This window comes from Pristiophorus japonicus, chromosome 7, assembly GCF_044704955.1.
Source record: "Pristiophorus japonicus isolate sPriJap1 chromosome 7, sPriJap1.hap1, whole genome shotgun sequence".
Classification (NCBI taxonomy): domain Eukaryota; kingdom Metazoa; phylum Chordata; class Chondrichthyes; family Pristiophoridae; genus Pristiophorus; species Pristiophorus japonicus.
In genome coordinates, this window is record NC_091983.1 from 39,552,917 (window position 1) to 39,562,988 (window position 10,072).

A 10,072-nucleotide genomic window follows, 5' to 3' on the forward strand; every position below is an offset into this window, starting at 1 on the left:
GTTTGCGACTTGAAATTATTTCTTCAAATGAAAAATAAATATTCAGATGAAATAGGAGAATGTCTCCTCTGAAATACTATGTTGGTATCCTGTACTTGGCCATAGAGAACCTCTCTGGGAAAAAATAGAGACCATGAACACGTTTCTTCAGAGCTCAGCATGTTGATCAACGAGAACAAAACCCCCTTCACGTGAAAACACTGACAGCTCTTGGTGTTATTGGAGATATGCTAATCAAGTCTTTCTGAAAGATTGGTTCGCTGTCACATTGGCTGGAACCAAAGCTTGCTTGTCCAACTTATTCTCAAAGAAGCTATTTATAGAGCATGTACATCATTGCAGGTTGTAACAGCTACCTCTAGTGGTGAATGGGATATGAACATAACTTTCTGCTCGTAAATTCAAATTCAAATAAACCCAGCAAACAACATATTGTTGAAAAGGCAATCAGTGCAAAATTATTGCACAATTTATATGTGTATGCACATCTATTAATTGAAAACAGTAATCGTTCATAAAATGAGAATTTTCTTTTATAGGCATTTGCATCATTTTACTGGATGTCACCGTGTACATTGTCATATCATAGAATCATAGAATCTTACAGCATAGAAGGAGGCCATATCATGCCTGTGCCTGTCCTTTGAAAGAGCTATCCAATAAGTCCCATTCCCCCGCTCTTTCCTCATCGCCTTGTAAATTTTTCCTTTTCCTATATATATCCAATTCCCTTTTGAAAGTTATGATTGACTCTGCTTCCACCTTATTTTCAGGCCGTGTATTCCAGATCATAACAACTCACCGCATTAAAAAGTGTCTCCTCCTCTCCCCTCTGTTTCTTCAGCCAATTATCTTAAATGTGTGTCATCTGGTTACTGGCCCACCTGCCAGCGCAATCCTTATTTACATTGTCAAAACTCCTCATAGTATTGAATACCTCGATTAAATCTCCCCTTAAAAAGCCACCACTTCCAGCTGGAGCAACATGAATGTTACATGTGGCCTGAATGTAGTTTGAATTTGGCTGCAGACATAACTCACAATTAAGCAACAGTCCTGCAGATGCAGGTAAGACAGACTTTCTGCACGACTCTCAACAGGAAGCACTTAAGAGGGCTACGGGGCTCCTGGATTTTAACCAGCAACCTGTTGATCTGCAGTCAAATGCTGTGCCTCTGAGCTACACTCCCAATTGACAATTGATAGCCAAGGGATATGGGCCAAAGGCAAATATAGAAAACATAGAAAATAGGTGCAGGAGTAGGCCATTTGGCCCTTCGAGCCTGCACCACCATTCAATAAGATCTTGGCTGATCATTCCTTCAGTACCCCTTTCCTGCTTTCTCTCCATAACCCTTTAGCCGTAAGGGCCATATCTAACTCCCTCTTGAATATATCCAATGAACTGGCATTAACAACTCTCTGCGGTAGGGAATTCCACAAGTTAACAACTCTCTGAGTGAAGAAGTTTCTCCTCATCTCAGTCCTAAATGGCCTACCCCTTATCCTAAGACTGTCCCCTGGTTCTGGACTTCCCCAACATCGGGAACATTCTTCCCGCATCTAACCTGTCCAGTCCCATCAGAATCTTATACTTTTCTATGAGATCCCCTCTCGTCCTTCTAAACTCCAGTGAGTAAAGGCCCAGTTGATCCAGTCTCTCCTCATATGTCAGTCCAATCATCCCTGGAATCAGTCTGGTGAACCTTCGCTGCACTCCCTCAATAGCAAGAACATCCTTCCTCAGATTAGGAGACCAAAACTGAACACAATATTCCAGGTGAGGCCTCACCAAGACCCTGTACAACTGCAGTAAGACTTCCCTGCTCCTATACTCAAATCCCCTTGCTATGAAGGTCAACATACCATTTGTCTTCTTCACCGCCTGCTGCACCTGCATGCCAACTTTCAAGGACTGATGAACCATAACACCCAGGTCTCGCTGCACCTTCCCTTTTCCTAATCTGCCGCCATTCAGATAATATTCTGCCTTCGTGTTTTTGCCCCCAAAGTGGATAACCTCACATTTATCCACATTGTACTGCATCTGCCATGTATTTGCCCATTCGCCACACCTATCCAAGTCACCCTGCAGCCTCTTAGCGTCCTCCTCACAGCTCACACCGCCACCCAGTTTAGTGTCATCTGCAAACTTGGAGATATTACACTCAATTCCATCATCTAAATCATTAATATATATTGTAAAGAGCTGGGGTCCCAACACTGAGCCCTGCGGCACTCCACTAGTCACTGCCTGCAATTCTGAAAAGGACCCGTTAATCCCGACTCTCTGCTTCCTGTCTGCCAACCAGTTCTCTATCCACGTAGTACATCACCCCCAATACCATGTGCTTTAATTTTGCACACCAATCTCTTGTGTAGGACCTTGTCAAAAGCCTTTTAAAAGTCCAAATACACCACATCCACTGGTTCTCTCTTGTCCACTCTACTAGTTACATCCTCAAAAAATTCCAGAAGATTTGTCAAGCATTGATTTCCCTTTCGTAAATCCATGCTGACTTGGATCAATCCTATCACTGCTTTCCAAATGTGCTGCTATTTCATCCTTAATGATTGATTCCAACATTTTCCCCACTACTGATGTCAGACTAACCGGTCGAAAATTACCCTTTTTCTCTCTCCCTCCTTTTTTAAAAAGTGGTGTTACATTAGCAACCCTCCAGTCCATAGGAACGGATCCAGAGTCGATAGACTGCTGGAAAATGATCACCAATGCATCCACTATTTCTAGGGCCACTTCCTTAAGTACTCTGGGATGTAGACTATCAGGCCCTGGGAATTTATCGGCCTTCAATCCTGTCAATTTACCGCCTAATAAGGATATCCTTCAGTTCCTCCTTCTCAATAGACCCTCGGTCGCCTAGTACATCTGGAAGGTTATTTGTGTCTTCCTTCGTGAAGACAGAACCAAAGTACTTGTTCAATTGGTCTGCCATTTCTTTGTTCCCCATTATAAATTCACCCAAATTCGACTGCAAGGGACCTACATTTGTCTTCACTAATCTTTTTCTCTTCACATATCTATAGAAGCTTTTGCAGTCAGTTTTTATGTTTCCGGCAAGTTTCCTCTTGTACTCTATTTTCCCCCTCCTAATTAAACTCTTCGTCCTCCTCTGCTGAATTCTAAATTTCTCCCAGTCCTCCGGTTTGCTTCTTTTTCTGGCTAATTTGTATGCCTGTTCCTTGGATTTAACACTATCCTTAATTTCCCTTGTTAGCCATGGTTGAGCCACCTTCCCCGTTTTATTTTTACTCCAGACAGGGATGTACAATTGTTGAAGTTTGTCCATATGATCTTTAAAGGTTTGCCATTGCCTATCCACCGTCAACCCTTCAAGTATCATTTGCCAGTCTAATCTAGCCAATTCGCGCCTCATACCGTCAAAGTTACCTTTCCTTAAGTTCAGGACCCTAGTTTCTGAATTAACTTTGTCACTCTCCATCTTAATAAAGAATTCTACCATATTATGGTGACTCTTCCCCAAGGGCCCTAGACTGGGTGATGTGTAATGAGAAGGGAATTAATCCCTTCTCATTACACATCACCCAGTCTAGGATGGCCAGCTCTCTGGTTGGTTCCTCGATATATTGGTCTAGAAAACCATCCCTAATACACTCCAGGAAATCCTCCTCCACCACATTGCTACCAGTTAGGTTAGCCCAATCAATATGTAGATTAAAGTCGCCCATGATTACTGCTGTACCTCTATTGCATACATCCCTTATTTCTTGTTTGATGCTGTCCCCAACCTCACTACTACTACTTGGTAGCCTGTACACAACTCCCACTGGCGTTTTCTGCCCTTTGGTATTCCGTAGCTCCACCCATACCGATTCCACATCATCCAAGCTAATTTCCTTCCTTACAATTGCATTAATTTCCTCTTTAACCTGAAACGCCACCCCGCCTCCTTTTCCTTTCTGGAAATGGAGTATGGATATGGAGTTAGGTCGCAGATCAGCCACGATCTCATTGTATGGCGGAACAGGCGGTTCTGGTAAATTTGAATTTTTTAATATCCTGCTACAGAATGATGTAAAACAAAGATGTGGGGCAGCTTTTCAAGTGCTACCGTATTTCAGTCCCGAAAGGTTAAGAATGAGTGTCAATCCAGACAGAATGGTAATGTGTTAAAACCATGCAATTTTCCTGTCAGCTTATTTGAATAATTATTCACAGCTCCAGGTGCAGATTTGGACACGTGTAGGTATGTAGCCAAGTGGATTAAACTTAATGGTGTCAGCCACTTAAATGGAAGAAGCAGCATGAGGGGTGGGGGTGGGGAATGGTGGTGGTGGGGGGTGTGAGGGTGGGGGAGTGATGGTGGTGGGGGTGTGGGGGTGGGGGAGTGGTGGTGGTGGGGGGTGTGAGGGTGGGGGAGTAATGGTGGTGGGGGTGTGGGAGTGGGGGAGTGGTGGTGGGGGTGTGGGGGTGGGGGAGTGGTGGTGCGGGTGGGTGTGGGGGTGGGGGAGTGGTGGGGGTGGGGGGGGGAGGGGTGGGTGGTAGTGGTGTCAACAAATATTTTTGCAGTAATTTTAAAGGTACAAAGAAATTTCAACCTGATTGCTGCCTTTTGCAATACTGAAGGGGAAGAGGAAACCCAATATGGAGGTACCAGATACAGATTGAGGGCAAGTGTACGCTCTACCTTGACCCCTGCACTGTCTCTAAATTGCAGTACTGGATGAGCAGAAATTTCCTCCAACTAAATATTGGGAAGATCGAAACCATTGTCTTTGGCCCCCACCATAAACTCCGTTCCCTAGCCACTGACTCCATCCGTCTCCCTGGCAATCTGAGGCGGAACCAGACTGTTCGCAACCTTGGTGTCATATTTGACCTCGAGATGACCACATATCCACACCATCACTAAGGCCTCCTATTTCCGCCTCGATAACATTGCCTGACTCTGCCTCACCTGAACTCATCTGCTGCTGAAATCTTCGTCCATGCATTTGTTACCTCTAGATGCGACTATTCCAATGCACTCCTGGCCAACCTCCCACGATCTATCCTCTGTAAACTTGATCTCATCCAAAACTCTACTGTCCATGACCTAACTTGCACCAAGCCCTGTTCACCCATCACCCCTGTGCTCACTGACCTACATTGGCTTCCGGTTAAGCAACCCCTCAATTTTAAAATTCTCATCCTTGTTTTCAAATCCCTTCATGGCCTCGCCCCTCCATATCTTTATAATCTCCTCCATCCCTACAACCCTCTGAGATATCTGCGCTCCTCTAATTCCGGCCTCTTGAGCATCCGTGATTTTAATTGCTCCACAATTGGTGGCCGTGTCTTCAGCTGCGTAGGCCCTAAGCGCTGGAAATCCCTCCTTAAACCTCTGCGCCTCTCTGCCTCTCTTTCCTCATTTAAGATACTCCTTAAAACCTTCTGCCCTAATATCTTCTTATGTGCTTCGGTGTCAAATATTGTTTTATTATGTTCCTGTGAAGCATCTTGGGATGTTTTACGACATTAAAGGCACTATATAAATACAAGCTGTTTTTGTTGTGCAAGTGATGATGTGTTAAACAATGCTTTGTGGCTGGCAAAATGGACGTTTTGATGCCTGAGATGGGTTTGAGAAGGATTGGTCTCTTTGACATTCCGGGGTTCCCACCACATTGAAAAGTAGTGCAGCTCATCTGCAATAAGCCTTGGGCCGAAGTAACCTTCAGTCTCTACCATGCCAGTTCTGCTGTTTCGATGCTGGTCAAATTGCAGCAGGTGGTACAATTCTGCCACTGCCTCCCAGATGAATTGGAACTCAGTCACACAGAGTTCCTTGGACAGATGTGGTCAGTGAGTGTTAAATGCAGCATGGCTCATGCTTACCTCTGACAAAGTCATGGACTCTCACCCTACTGCAGAGCTTGAACAGATAATCTAGGCTGACACTTCAGTGCTGCATTGCCAGCGGTGCTCTCTTTCAGAGGAGATTTTAAACTAAAGCCACATATTTAGCTGGACATAAAAGATCTCTTGGCACGAGTCATCGAAGTTCAGGAGAGTATATCCTGGCCTACAATATTTATCCCTCATCCAACACCACCAAAACAGACAAATGGATGTATCTCGTTGCTGCTTTATGACCTTGCTGAGTGCAGATTGACTGCCACGTTTGTCTAAATAACAGCAACTATATTTCAAAAGTAATTAATTGTCTGTGAAGTGTTTTGAGATGTCCTGCAGATGTGAAATGCAGTAAATAAATGCAAATTATTTCTTTCCTGCTTTCTCTGTTGTTGTTCATGGGAAGGAGGGTACCAGCAGGTGGGCACAGTCTTCATGTGCTGAAATGTCAGTTGCTTAGATTCCCCCCACTCCCATTGCTCCTCTCCTCCTCCGAAAGCTCAGGTACAGGAGGATTATCAATGGGACACCGACTGTGTCACTATTGGAAATCTCGGCAAAAAAAAGCAGCTGCAGAACAATTGGCATGAAGGGTCCTGAAAACCACAGCACCAGCACAAAAAATAAAAAGATGACCTGAAAATTGTCCACTGAATCTTCTTACATAAATTGTAAACTTACATTCATATACAGTTCAGCGCCTGGCAACTTTGCTCAAGTGCTTTGTATTGGGATGAACAGCACTATGTGGAATTATATCGGAACATCAGGAAATTGGGTGTCCATCAAAACAAGTTTTTAAAGTGAGGAAATGCATGCGCAGCACAAAGTCAGCAGAGATCTAGCAGAACATCTTTCCTCCAACTTTTCTGCTCCATTACACCACATAAACTGGTTTACACGGAGAGTAATGGAAACAGAAATTGCCCCCAAGGGTTTCTGCACAGGCAAGAAGGAACAACTGTGAGTTAAATTACTGATAACCGTTCTTTTCTACATACTAACAGACAATTTGGGGCAGTATTGACATATGCCTAGGTCTGGCTGCCTGACTGCCCTCTTGGTTAAGGAATGGTGTGAGACCTGGGGAAACCTAAATGGATCAGAGATGTAACTAAGTGAAGAATTAAATAAAAATATGTTTGTTACAGTACTGGTGTAATCTGACAAGAATTATCTGCTTAATATCAATAAACCTAACAATCTTGACCCAGACAATAAAATACATAATCTGAATTAAACAGTTAAAAAAAACATTTGTACCATCAACCCTGTTCTCTCCAATAGGTCTTATACAATTATGGACTTTGCCCAAACTACAAAATCTTTTCTGGCTGATCACAGAATCAAAGAAAGTTACAGCCATGTGGTCTGTTTTTACGCCACACGACCCACTTTGTCTAATCCTATACTCCTGCTTGCTTCCCATAACCTTTAATATTTCTCCTTTTCAATCATATATCTGATTCTTTTAAAAGAATTTACGAGCTTTGACTCAACAGCTTGCTGCAAGCAATTCCACATTCCAACCATCCTATGAAGAGTTTTTTTCCATCCTCCCTTTTTTATTTTTTATGATTGTCTTACTTTGCCCTCTTATTAGGATCTCACCAATGAGTGGAAACAATCTATTATTATATACCTTATCATAACCGTTTACAGTCTTGAAGATCTCTATCAGGTCATGCCTTAGCTTTCTCTGTTTTAGTGAGAAAACTCATAACTTTTCAAATTTCTGTTCAATCACAAATAAAATCTCCAATATAAAATGTTGTAAAATGTCTTCTCAACACCCAAAGGGAATTAATCAAAACTCCAGTATTGCACTAATCCTAATCGGTTACATTTTACAGATGGCACATGTTATCAGAGCTCTAAATCTTTCTTTCGCATTACAGTCTTCAAACAGTTTTTGCAACTGTTTCCTAAAAGATATTGGGCCAGGTTTTTCTGGAGTGCGCCCCAGTAGTTAGACATGTTTGTGCACGTTTTAAGTTTTAACATTTTTTGCCCACAAAGTTGCTGCAAGTGCAAGCTGTTAATGGTGCAGCGAGGGAAACAGAACGGGCCCAAGTTTCGGCCTGAGTTGCTCCTGATTTTTTGGTGCAACTGGTGTAGAACGGAGTATCTTAGAAATTCAAATTCTCGGCATTTAGTTTGCTCCAGTTCTAGTCAGTTAGAACAGTTTCACTTTGGAACAGAATTTTTTTTTCAAAAGGGGGCGTGTCCGGCCACTTACGCCTGTTTTCAAAGTTTCGGCAGTGAAAACTTACTCCAAACTAACTTAGAATGGAGTAAGTGAAGATTTTTGTACGCTCGAAAAAACCTTGTCTATACTTTAGAAAATCAGCTGTAGGTTACAAATCAGGCATAGGGAATGGGGGAGGGGGGGGGTTTAAAGGGAAGTTTACAAACATTAAACACTTCAGTTTTACAAATAAAGAGCCATCATCAATAATAAATGATAAAAACATCAATAAATCAACCAATAAATCAATCAAAAAAAAATTAATAAGAATTATTATTTTTTTAAATCAATAAATAAAACACCGACTGCAGCACCGGGAGCCCACCAACAGCGTGCTGGGATGCCCCCCCCCCCCCCCCCCCCAGTGTGTCTCTGTCAGTGTCTCTATCTCTCTGTCTGTCTATCTGTATATGTCTCTCACTCTCTGTCTGTCAGTGTCTGTGTTTCTGACAGTGAGGGGAGGGGGAGGAGGGGGCTAGAGGGAGAGGGGGGGAGGGGGAGGGATGGGGAGGGAGGGAAGGGGAGAGAAGGGGGAGAGAAGGGGAGGAGATGAGAAGGGGGGAGGAGAAGGGGAAGGGGGGGAGGAGAAGGGGAAGGGGGAGGAGAAGGGGAAGGGGAACGGGGGGAGGAGAAGGGGAACAGGGGAGGAGAAGGGGAAGGGGGGGAGGAGAAGGGGAAGGGGGGAGGAGAAGGGGAAGGGGGGAGGAGAAGGAGAAGGGGAGGAGGAGAAGGAGAAGGGAGGGAAAGGAGAAGGGGTGGAAAGGAGAAGGGGGGAAGGAGAAGGGGGGAAAGGAGAATGGGGGGAAAGGAGGGGGGAAAGGATGGGGGAAAGGAGAAGGGGAAAAGGGGGGAAGGAGAAGGGGGGAAAAGGAGAAGGGGAGAAGGGGGGGAAAGAGAAGGGGGGAAAGGAGAAGTGGGGGGAAAGGAGAAGGGGGGGAATGAGGAGGGGGGAAAGGAGAAGGGGGGAAAGGAGTAGACGGGGGGGAAAGGAGAAGAAGGGGGTCGGGGGAGGCTGAATGGGCCGGGCCCAAGACTTCGGGCAGGGCCCATCCCCAGCACCAGATTTACAGGTAGGTGGCGTTGGGTCGGGTCAGGTCTGGGGTCGGGAGCGCGGGTGGGTCAGGGGGAGCGCGGGTCGGGTCGGGGGGGCGGAGGGTGGTCAGTTTGGTTCGGTTTGGGTCGGAGGGAGGGATGGAGAGGGAGGTCAGGTGGGGGGGGGTGGAGCGCGGGTCGGATTGGGTCGGGTCAGGTCCGGTCCGGGTGGGGGTCGGGTCGGGTCGGGGGGGGTGGTGGTGGGAGGGAGGTCGGTTCGGTTCGGTACGGGTCGGGGGGGAGGGAGAGGGAGGTCAGGTCGGGTGCGGGGGGGGAGCGCGGGTCGGGTCTCGTCCGGTCCGGGGGGTGGGGGGGAGGGGGAGCAGGAGTCGAGTCGGGAGGAAGCAGGAGCTGGGCATGGGAGGCAACCTTATGCACGCAGCCCCAGTGAGGCCATTCGGTCAGGGCTGAGGGCTGCGTGCTTCGGGCCCCTCCCAAACAGTTTTGGGTGCCTGGAGCTACTGCGCATGCGCACCCATTGTAGCGCGCATGTGCAGAGGTCCCGGCACTGTTTTCAGCGCAGGGACCTAGCTCCGCCCCCTACAGCTCGTGCTGCGCCGCACCTGACTCAAGAGGACCAACAGGGAGCCGGAGAATCTGTAAGGTTTTTTTAGGCGCACTTTGTGGCGCGAAAAACGGGCATCCAGGAACGGCGCGGCCAAAACTTGGGCCCAACATCTGGGACCTTAGTGAATGATAGGACAAACAATGAATTTCCTTAACCAATCAGATTAAAGGTTTGAGAAATAAACAGAGGATGGACTGAGAAGGAGGGTGAATTAAAGTGGGTGAATTCAATGTCAAATCAGGTACAGAAAGAGAAATAAAGAGAGGAAAAGAAAGATTGGATTAAG